Source organism: Pan paniscus, chromosome 1 (genome assembly GCF_029289425.2).
Source record: "Pan paniscus chromosome 1, NHGRI_mPanPan1-v2.0_pri, whole genome shotgun sequence".
Lineage (NCBI taxonomy): Eukaryota > Metazoa > Chordata > Mammalia > Primates > Hominidae > Pan > Pan paniscus.
This window is the reverse complement of record NC_073249.2, coordinates 95,537,940-95,549,598: the sequence shown is the minus strand read 5'-3', so window position 1 is coordinate 95,549,598 and position 11,659 is coordinate 95,537,940. Positions and strand designations below refer to the sequence as shown.

Genomic DNA, 11,659 nt, shown 5'->3' with positions numbered 1-11,659 from the left:
ATAGCTCATTGCAGCCTCGAATTCCTGGACTCAAGCAATCCTCCTGCCTCAGCCTGAGTGGCTGGGACTATAGGTGTGCACCACCACACCCGACTAATTTTTGTTTTTTGTTTTGTTTTGTTTTTGGTAGAGACGGTGGTCTTGCCATGTTGCCCTGGCTGGTCTCCAACTCCTGGGCTGAAGTTATCCTCCCACCTCGACCTCTCAAAGTGCTGGAATTACAGGAAAGAGCCACTGTGCCCGGCCTGAAGGATATTACTTTCTAACCTGAAAGGACTTGCCACATGCCAGACACCAAGGGTGAAAATAAACCCACTCTAAGGCATGCCATATGAAATTTTAGAACACTGGAGACAACAGAGTTTAAAAGATTCTAGAGGGAGAGAGACAGAAAAATGGGGCACATGTTCTCAGGATCTCCTGAGGGCTGTGTCAGTGGATAACAAAATAACCTAAAGGATCAAGAATCATAATGTTCTCAAACTTTATCAGCAACACAAAGTATAAGACAATGGAGATCCAGCAATCCAGCTACTAGGTATATATTCAAGGCAACTGAAATCAGTATGTTGAAGAGATACCTGCACTGCCATGTTCACTGCAGTACTGTTCACAATAGCCGAGAGTAGAAATCAACCCAAGTCTCCTTCAGTGGGTTAATGGATAAAGAAAATGTGGCATATATACACAATGCAGTACTATTCAGCCTTACAAAGGAATGAAGCCTGGCTCGGTAGCATGCTCATGTTGTCTCAGCTACTCAGGAGGTTGAGGCAGGAAGATTGCTTGAGCCAGGGAGTTCAAGGTCAGCCTGGGCAACATAGCGAGACGTCATCTCTAAAATAAAGACATTCTTTACAGAAAAAATAGAAAACAAAGAATGAGATCCTGTCATTTACAACATGGATGAACCTAGAGCACATTATGTTAAGTGAAGTAAGCCAGGCACAGAAAGACAAATACGACATGATCCCACTTATATATGGAATCTTAAAAAAACCTCATGCAGGTAGAGAGTAGAATGATGGCTACCAGAGACCAGGGGGTGGTGAATGCTGGGGAGACACTGGTCAATGGATACCAAATTTTAGTTGGACAGGAGGAATAAGTTCAAGAGATCTATTGTACATCACGGTGACTACAGTTAATAACAATGTAGTTGGCTGGGCACAGTGGCTCATGCCTGTAATTCCAACACTTTGGGAGGCCAAGGCAGGAGGATCACCTGAGGTCAGGAGTTTGAAACCAGCCTGGCCAACAAGGTGAAACCCCATCTCTACAAAAAAATACAAAAATTAGCCAGGCGTGGTGGCATGTGCCTGTAATCCCAGCTACTCGGGAGGTTGAGGCAGGAGAATCACTTGAACCCGGGAGTTGGAGGTTGCAGTGAGCCGAGATTGCAACACTGCACTCCAGCCTGGGCGACAGAGTGAGACTCTGTCTCAAAAAAAATAAATAAATAAAATAAAATAAAATAAAAATAAAAAGTACTTGTCTACATTGGGAAGATGGAGGAACAAATGCATATATTTGTTGTGGGCAGTGCAATATGTAACTAAATCCTTATCTTCCATACTGTAAACACAATAATTAGTTTCTTTTTTTCTTTTTTTTTTTGAGATGGAGTCTCATGCTCTGTCCCCCAGGCTGGAGTGCAGTGGCACAATCTTGGCTCACTGCAAGCTCTGCCTCCCAGGTTCATGCCATTCTCCTGCCTCAGCCTCCCAGGTAGCTGGGACTACAGGCACCCACCACCACGCCTGGCTAATTTTTTGTATTTTTAGTAGAGACAGGGTTTCACCATGTTAGCCAGGATGGTCTCGATCTCCTGACCTCGTGATCCGCCCGCCTCGGCCTCCCAAAGTGCTGGGATTACAGGCATGAGCCACTGCGCCCGGCCAATAGTTAGTTTCTAAAACAAAAAATAAGTATCACTGTAAGCATATTTAGGTATATAATGGTAAATATTAAAGAAAATATTTTAAAAGTTGGTAATGGTTGGCCAGGCCTGGTGGCTCACGCCTGTAATCCCAGCACTTTGGGAGGCCAAGGCAGATGGATCACCTGAGGCCAGGAGTTCAAGACCAGTCTGGCCAACATGAAGAAACCCCATCTCTACTAAAAATACAAAAATTAGCCGGGTGTGGTGGTGCACACCTGGAGTCCCGGTTATTCAGGAGGCTGAGGCACGAGAATCAATTGAACCCGGGAAATGGAGGTTGCGGTGAGCCGAGATCACACCACTGCACTTCAGCCCAGGCCACCGAAGGAGACTCTGTCTCAAAAAAAAAAAAAAAGTTGGTAATAGTTGCCTCTGGGGATTGGAAAAGGATGGACCATATTAACACTGAAGTCAGGAAGCTGCTATTTTTCATGTGTTGTAGAATTATTTGACTTTGTCCTGGTACAGTGGCTCATGATTATAATCCCAGCCCTTTTAGAGCCCTGTCTAAACAAAAAATATTAGCTGGGCGTGGTGGCATATGCCTGTAGTTCCAGCTACTGGGGAGGCTGAAGCAAGAGGATCACTTGATCCCAGGAGACTGAGGCTGCAGTGAGCTATTACTAGACCACTGTACTGCAGCCTGGATGACAGAGCAAGATCCTATCCCCCTCTCCAAAAAAAAAGAAAAAAAGAAAGAAATAAAAAAACAGAAAAGAAAAATGTTTAATTATTTCACTCTTGATATATCCATGTAGCCGGGCACAGTGGCTTACACCTGTAATCCCAGCACTTTGGGAGGCCAAGGCAGGTGGATCACCTGAGGTTAGGAGTTTGAGACCAGCTTGGCTAACATGGCGAAACCCTGTCTCTACTAAAAATACAAAAAATTAGCCAGGCACAGTGGCGCAAGCCTGTAGTCCCAGCTACTTGGGAGGCTGAGGCTGGGGAACTGTTGAACCCGGGAGGCGGAGGTTGCAGTGAGCAGAGATTGTGCCATTGTACTACAGCCTGGGTGAGAGAGCGAGACTCCATCTCAAAAAAAAAAAAAAAATCCATATATTAGCAATAAATTAAAAATTTAAATTTATAAATGTAATGCAAAAAAAGTGAGTTAATGTAAAGAAAATACATTTATAGCAGTCTTGACATTTGACAGGGTTGATACAACAGACCAGTGGAGGAAGAATGGATTGTTTTTATTCTTTTCGAGACAGAATCTTGCTCTGTCGCCCAGGCTGGAGTGCAGTGGTGCAATCTTGGCTCACTGCAACCTCTGCCTCCCGAATTCAAGCAATTCTCCTGCCTCAGCCTCTTGAGAAGCTGGGATTGCAGGTGTGCGCCACCATGCCCGGCTAATATATATATATATATATATTTTGTATTTTTAGTAGAGATGAAGTTTCACTGTGTTGGCCAGGCTGGTCTCAAACTCCTTCCCTTGTGATCCACCCATCTTGGCCTCCCAAAGGGCTGGGATTACAGGCGTGAGCCACCATGCCCAGCCTGGATCGATTGTTTTAAGAGATGATTTTGGAAAAACTGGAAGAAAAGAAAATTACATGCATGCCAGTTCAGATGGATTGGAAATACAAAGCTTATAGGTGAAACTGTTAATAGTGGAGGGTGTCCAGGTTCTTGGCGTCTTGAAAGAAGAATTGGACTAAATGCACAAACAAAGCAAGGAAGGAATGAAGGGGTTTATTGAAAATGAAAGTACACTCCACAGTGTGGGAGCAGGCCCGAGCATAGGGGCTCAAAGGCCCTGTTACAAAATATTTGGGAGTCTAAATACCACTCTAGAGGTTTTCATTGGTTATGTGGTGTACACCCTATGTAAATGGAGAGGATGAAGTAAAGTTACAAAGTCATTTACTTGGCCTAGGCCCTATGGAGAGGTTATTTCCTGTCATAGCTGAAGTGTGAATTGGCCTTATGTTCCCTGCCTCCAGACCCTATTTTCCTGCCTCAAATCTATAGTGGTAATAGAAGAACCTGTGTTCTTTCTGACTTTGAGGCAAAGGAGGGCTTCTTAAATAAGACCCCAAAATACAAACCATAAGTCAGACAATGGGTTACTTTTTTATATCAAAATTAAGGGGCCAGGCGTGGTGGCTCACACCTGTAATCCCAGCCCTTTGGGAGGCCTAGGCGGGTAGATGACCTGAGGTCAGGAGTTCGAGACCAGCCTGACCAACATGGTGAAACCCCGTCTCTACTAAAAATACAAAAATTAGCCAGGCATGGTGGCGCATGCCTGTAATCCCAGCTACTCGGGAGGCTGAGGCAAGAGAATCGCTTGAACCTGGGAGGTGGAGGTTGTGGTGAACCGAGATTGCACCTTTGCACTCTAGCCTGGAAAACAAGAGCGGAACTCTGACTCAAAAAAAAAAAAAAAAAAAAAATTAAGGGCTGAGTGTGGTGGCTCACGCCTGTAATCCCAGCATTTTGGGAGGCTGAAGTGGGCAGACTGCTTAAGCTCAGGAGTTTGAGACCAGCCTGGGCAACATGGTGAAACCCCATCTCTACCAAAAATACAAAAAATTAGCTGGGCATGGTGGCACGTGCCTGTGGTCCCAGCTACTTCAGAGGCTGAGGCGGGAGGATCACTTGAGCCAGGGAGGTGGAGGTTGCAGTGAGCCAAGAACGTACCATTGCACTCCAGCCTGGGTGACGAAACCCTGTATATATATATATAATTAAATAATCCTGCTCAATAATGGAAACTATAATCAAAGGTAATAGTGAATAGACCTAGGGGGGAATTTGCAAAATTTAAAGCAAGCAATTGGTTAATATCTAGACCACACAACCCACTCCTCAAATCAATAAAGCAGTAAACTAAAAGCAAGAAAATAGGGCTCCCTCTCCCTCTCCCTCTCCCCACGGTCTCCCTCTCCCTCTCTTTCCACGGTCTCCCTCTGATGCCGAGCCGAAGCTGGACGGTACTGCTGCCATCTCGGCTCGCTGCAACCTCCCTGCCTGATTCTCCTGCCTCAGCCTGCCGAGTGCCTGCGATTGCAGGCGCACGCCGCCACGCCTGACTGGTTTTCGTATTTTTTTGGTGGAGACGGGGTTTCGCTGTGTTGGCTAGGCTGGTCTCCAGCTCCTAACCGCAAGTGATCCGCCAGCCTCGGCCTCCCGAGGTGCCGGGATTGCAGACGGAGTCTCCTTCACTCAGTGCTCAATGGTGCCCAGGCTGGAGTGCAGTGGCGTGATCTCGGCTCGCTACAACCTCCACCTCCCAGCAGCCTGCCTTGGCCTCCCAAAGTGCCGAGATTGCAGCCTCTGCCCGGCCGCCACCCCGTCTGGGAAGTGAGGAGCGTCTCTGCCCGGCTGCCCATCATCTGGAATGTGAGGAGCCCCTCTGCCTGGCTCCCTAGTCTGGAAAGTGAGGAGCGTCTCTGCCCGGCCACCATCCCATCTAGGAAGTGAGGAGCGCCTCTTCCCGGCCGCCATCCCATCTGGGAAGTGAGGAGCGTCTCTGCCCGGCCACCCATCGTCTGAGATGTGGGGAGCACCTCTGCCCTGCCACCCCGTCCGGGATGTGAGGAGCATCTCTGCCCAGCCACCCCGTCTGAGAAGTGAGGAGACCCTCTGCCTAACCGCCCCGTCTGAGAAGTGAGGAGCCCCTCCGCCCAGCAGCCACCCCGTCTGGGAAGTGAGGAGCGTCTCTGCCCGGCAGCCACCTCGTCCGGGAGGGAGGTGGGGGGGTCAGCCCCCCGCCCGGCCAGCCGCCCCGTCCGGGAGGTGAGGGGCGCCTCTGCCCGGCCACCCCTACTGGGAAGTGAGGAGCCCCTCTGCCCGGCCAGCCGCCCCGTCCGGGAGGGAGGTGGGGGGGGTCAGCCCCCCGCCCAGCCAGCCGCCCCGTCCGGGAGGTGAGGGGCGCCTCTGCCCGGCCGGCCGCCCCTACTGGGAAGTGAGGAGCCCCTCTGCCCGGCCACCACCCCGTCTGGGAGGTGTACCCAACAGCTCATTGAGAACGGGCCATGATGACAATGGCGGTTTTGTGGAATAGAAAGGGGGGAAAGGTGGGGAAAAGATTGAGAAATCGGATGGTTGCCGTGTCTATGTAGAAAGAGGTAGACATGGGAGACTTTTCATTTTGTTCTGTACTAAGAAAAATTCTTCTGCCTTGGGATCCTGTAGATCTGTGACCTTACCCCCAACCCTGTGCTCTCTGAAACATGTGCTGTATCCACTCAGGGTTGAATGGATTAAGGGCGGTGCAAGATGTGCTTTGTTAAACAGATGCTTGAAGGCAGCATGCTCCTTAAGAGTCATCATCACTCCCTAATCTCAAGTACCCAGGGACACAAACACTGCAGAAGGCCGCAGGGTCCTCTGCCTAGGAAAACCAGAGACCTTTGTTCACTTGTTTATCTGCTGACCTTCCCTCCACTATTGTCCTATGACCCTGCCAAATCCCCCTCTGTGAGAAACACCCAAGAATGATCAATAAAAAAAAAAAAAAGAAAAAAAGAAAATAGGCAAAAAACATGATTAAGCACTCACTGATGAGTAGCTTCTGACTTTCATTCTTCTGAGTTTGCTGAACCCAGATGCCATTCCTGGGAAGGAAAAAAATAAACATGGTAAGCAATCACAGAAGGGGAAATCTGAATACCAACAGTATAAATTAATCCTCTACCTTGAACGCAATCAGAAAAATGCACATTAAAATAATAATAAGATACCACTTTACACCCATCAGGTAGGCAAAAATTAGTCTGGTAATACCAAATATTAGCAAGATCCAAGATGTGAGGAAACAAATCCCTGCTGTACTCCTGGAGTGTGAGACATGCAGCCGTTTCCATTTTTGTAGTAAAGAATCTGGCAGAGCTTTGTGAAATTAAATATGCACATGCTCTATGACCCAGCAATTCTACTCTGTCGACCAAAAGAGTGGAACTCTGTAAAATATTTGAAGAGATTTATTCTGACTCAAAGATGACTGACCATGGCCTGTGACACAACCCTCAGGAAGTCCTGAGAACCTGTGCACAAAGTGGTTGGAGTGCAGCTTGGTTTTATACACTTTAGAGAGGAATGACACATCAATTAAATACATTTAAGACATACATTGGTTTGGTCTAGAAAGGTGGAACAACTCAAAGTGGGGGCTTCGAGGCTATAGGTGAATTTAAATGTTTTCTGGTTGACAATTGGTTAAGTTTGTCTAAAGAGCTGGGATAGATAGAAAGGGAATGTTCAGGTTAAGATAAAGATTGTGGAGACCAAAGCTCTTTTGAAGTCTCATAATGGCTGCCTTGGAGACAATAGGTGACAAATGTTTCCTATTCAGATCTTAGTTAGTCTCTTTAGGATTGGGAGGATCTGGAAGAAAAAGATGTATATATATACACATATATATTTATAGATGTATATGTATTTTATATATATGTATTTATGTATAAAAAAATATATATATATATATTTTTTTTTGAGATGGAGCCTCGCTCTGTCTCCCAAGCTGGTGTGCAATGGCGCAATCTCCACTCACTGCAGCCTCCAACTCTTGGGTTCAAGTGATTTTCCTGCCTCAGCCTCCCGAAGTGCTGGGATTACAAGCATGAGACACTGCCCCCAGCCCTGGCTATGTTAATAGAGATTCTTTATGGATGTAGATTTTCCCCACAAAGAACAGCTTTGCAGGGGCATTTTAAAATATGACAAAGAAACATGTTTTGGGGTAAAATATTTTGATTTTCTTCTTTGTCTCGTAATGTTATACCAGAGTCAGGTTGGAAAGTAAATCATGACATATAGGGTTAAATAAAACCTATCTGATGAGAATTTATGATTTGTAGGTCATGACTCCCCAGATCCCTTAGATAGGAATTTGGGCAAGATAAAAAAAATCAGAGTTTAGTCTCAACTCCTTCATATATGTTACAGAGAAACTTGTGTCTAGATTCATAAGGGGTCACATGCAAGAATATTTATCACAGCATTATTTGTGGAAGCTCAATGTTAGAACTCAGTTTTGGGTGACTTTCATTAGCAAAGTAGAAAGGTTAAATATAAGCCTGGTGCAGTGGCTCACGCCTGTAATCCCAGCACTTTGGGAGGCTAAGGAGAGCAGATCACCTGAGGTCCGGAGTTCGAGACCAGCCTGGTCAACACGGTGAAACCCTGTCCCTATTAAAAATACAAAAATTAGCTGGGCATGGTGGCAGGCGCCTGTAGTCCCAGCTACTTGGGAGGCTGAGGCAAGAGAATCGCTAGAACCTGGGAGATGGAGGTTGCAGTGAGCTGAGATCACGCCATTGCACTCCAGCCTGGGCAACAGAGCGAGACTCCATCTCAAAAAAAAAAAGAAAGAAAGAAAGAAAAAGAAAGGTTAAATATGGGAGTTGCATAGTATAGAATGCTACTCAGCAGATATACAAAATATTCAAAAGACAACATGGAGAGATCTTAAAAATAGTAATGAGTGAAAAAACAAAACCATATTGTTTGCACAGTAACACTCATGTCAATTTAAAACTACACCAAGGAACGTGCGTGGGGTTCATGCCTGTAATCCCAGCACTTTGGGAGGCCGAGGCAGCAGATCACCTGAGGTCCGGAGTTTGAGACCAGCCTGGCCAACATGGAGAAACCCTATCTCTACTAAAAATACAAAATTACCTGGGCATGGTGGCAGGCACCTGTAATCCTAGCTACTTGGGAGCCTGAGGCAGGAGAATCGCTTGAACCTTGAAGGAAGAGGTTGCGGTGAGCTGAGATCACACCATTGCACTCCAGCCTGGGCAACACAGCGAGACTGTCTCAAAAAAAAAAAAAATAAATAAGATACATTAAAATAAATAAATAAATAAAAACTACACCAAGGAACTTCTGGCTATAGCAGTGTAAAGGGATCTGTGAATCTTCACACAAAAAAACTATGAAATTAAATAAAATTGCCCCAAACAATGATTTCAAGTCTCTGGAAACTGAGCAAGGCAGAAAACAAATTGAGGAGCTTTTATTCTTGAAAAACTGCTACAGCTTCAAGCAAAAGCAATGTGAGTTTGCAGCCTTCTTGCCTGAGGCTGCTCCCATCCAACTTCCTTGGTGGCTGGGAACTGTAGTTTTACCAGTATGGAACTGGCTGTGAAAACCAGCAATGTTTGCTGTCACAGTGGGTAGACTGAAATTGTAGGAGTGAGTTAGGTGGAGGCGGACAAAAGCCTACAATGTTCTCAGCTGAATGATATGAAGTTGGTAGGAAATAAACAGGCAAAAAACCCTCTAGCTGTACTAACTCAAAGTAGCACTCCTAGTTGTGTTCAGTGGTGGAAAAGCCAGAAATTTAGCTGGAAAATAGGAAACTACAAAAGGGCTGAGATAAGCTCTCCCACATCCCTGGCTCACTGGGAAACTATCATATGCATGGAGGATAGCTCAGAGAGCTCCCTGAAAAATAAAAGACAAGGAAGACTTGAACACTGCTGCACATTTTAATACACTTCTCATCCTTCAAACAGATATATTGGCAGAAGTGGATGCTATATGGGCTTGAGGTGTTGGAACACAATGCTTATTCTAATCATTGGCTGAACACTGTGCTATGTAAGCATAGGGGTGATACTGCTGCGGGATAATTAAGGAATCAGAGAGACTGAGGGATTGAGGAGGAGTTATTTAATTATTTAGGTTCACTGACCCAGTTGGATTAACATCCAAAGGACTGAGCCCGGAACAAAGAGTCAAGCTACCTTTTAAGCATTTCGTGGGGTGGAGGGAGATCTGTGCAGGGGGAAGCGTATTATAGAAGCGAGAGACAAAGACAGTTATTCAATTAAGGCATGCATTACATTATTTCTTACTGTTCAAGGAACAACATGTTTTACGACTTGAGATTATCTGTCTAGTGACCTTGCAGCTGCACAGCTAGAGAAACAGAGTCTTCACAATGCCTGGTAAATGGAGAGATAAGGCTCACTAGCCACAGAGAGAAAAACAGGCAGTTAATTTTAAAGGACTCCAGCCCTTTCTCTTCCTCAAGGGGGAATTGGGTTTTCTTACATACAACTGAGTTTTTGCTTACACAGTCTTTAATTTTTTTTTTTTTTTTTGAGACAGAGTCTCACTCTGTTGCCCAAGCTGGAGGGCAGTGGCGCCATCTTGGCTCACTGCAAGCCCCGCTTCCCAGGTTCACGCCATTCTCCTGCCTCAGCCTCCCGAGTAGCTGGGACTACAGGTGCCCACCACCATGCCTGGCTAATTTTTTTGTATTTTTAGTAGAGATGGAGTTTCACCGTGTTAGCCAGGCTGGTCTCAAACTCCTGACCTTGTGATCCACCCACCTCAGCCTCCCAAAGTGCTGAGATTACAGGCATAAGCCACTGCGCCCGGCCTACAGTCTTTAATTTCTTTTAATTCCTGTTCTAATCCCTGAGGGAACATTTTTTTTTTTTTTTGAGACGGAGTCTAACTCTGTCGCCCAGGCTGGAGTGCAATGGCTCGATCTTGGCTCACTGAAACCTCCACTTCCCAGGATCAAGCAATTCTCCTACCTCAGCTTCCCGAGTAGCTGAGAGTATAGCTGGGTGCCACCATGCCCGGCTAAATTTTGTATTTTTAGTAGAGATGGGGTATCGCCATGTTTGCCAGGATGGCCTCAAACTCCTGACCTCAGGTGATCCATCCACCTCAGCCTCCCAAAGTGCTGGGATTACAGACATGAGCCACTGCACCTAGCTGGAAAAATTTATTATTATTATTATTTGAGATAGGGTCTCACTTTGTCACCCTGGCTGAAGTATAGTGGCATGATCTCGGTTCACTGCAACCTCTGCCTCCCAGTCGCAAGCAATCTTCCTACTTCAGCTCATGAGTAGCTGGGACCACAGGTACATGCCACCACTACCTGCTAAGTTTTTGTATTTTTAGTAGAGATGGGGTCTTGGTATGTTGCCCAGGCTGGTCTCAAACTCCTGAGCTCAAGCTGCTTTGGCCTCCCAAAAGTGCTGGGATTAAAGGTGAGCCACCATGCCTGACCCCTGTGGGAAAATTTTAAAAACAAGAATAAATGGCCGGGCATGGTGGCTCATGCCTGTAATCCCAGCACTTTTGGAGGCCGAGGTGGGAAGATCACCTGAGGTCAGGAGTTGAAGACCAGCCTGACCAACATGGAGAAACCCTGTCTCTACTAAAAATACAGAATTAGCCAGGCATAGTAGCGCATGCCTGTAATCCCAGCTACTCACTACTCAGGAGGCTGAGGCAGGAGAATCACTTGACCCCTGGAGGCAGAGGTTGCAGTGAGCCAAGATCATGCCATTGCACTCCAGCCTGGGCAACAAGAGCAAAACTCCATCTCAAACAAAACAAAACAAACAAACAAACAAAAAAAACAAGAATAAAAACTGAGCAGACACATTAGCAGCTGCACACTGTGGAATGATAGACTCTACAGTTTAACTCCAGACAAATGACACACACACACACACATCAGCATCACCAGCATCACCACCATTCAGAAAAATACAATAGAATCCAGACTCTACGGTTTAACTCCAAATTACACACACACACATACACACACACACACACAAACACACACCCCATCAGCATCACCAGCATCACCACCTTTCGGAAAAATACAACAGAATCCAGAGTTATTACAGTCTATTATCTAAAATGACCAGTTTTTTAGAGGAGGAAGAGGATAAAATGATCAGTTTTCAAGAAAAAATTATGACACATGCGAAGAAACCTAAA

General features: G+C 45.9%; 1 long non-coding RNA gene and 1 other non-coding gene across 3 annotated transcripts in view; one reads left to right on the top strand and one right to left on the bottom strand.

Annotated features, from left to right (window-relative positions):
- Positions 1 to 592: 592 nt before the first annotated feature.
- The window catches only part of LOC129397930 (uncharacterized), a 30,809-nt gene continuing 19,742 nt past the window's right edge, over positions 593 to 11,659 (bottom strand). The window contains exons 1-3 of one of the 2 annotated variants that reach the window (XR_008625577.1): positions 8,579 to 9,166; positions 6,458 to 6,513; positions 593 to 853 (exon numbers count right to left, since the gene is read on the bottom strand). This is a non-coding gene — a long non-coding RNA (uncharacterized LOC129397930). Of the gene's footprint in view, positions 854 to 3,739; positions 6,514 to 8,578; positions 9,167 to 11,659 lie in introns of those variants that run through there. The other variant, XR_010112325.1, reaches the window with a different exon arrangement.
- LOC112438451 (small nucleolar RNA SNORD59) lies at positions 6,452 to 6,522 on the top strand. Its single transcript, XR_003026868.1, has one exon. It is a non-coding gene; the product is annotated as a small nucleolar RNA SNORD59 (small nucleolar RNA).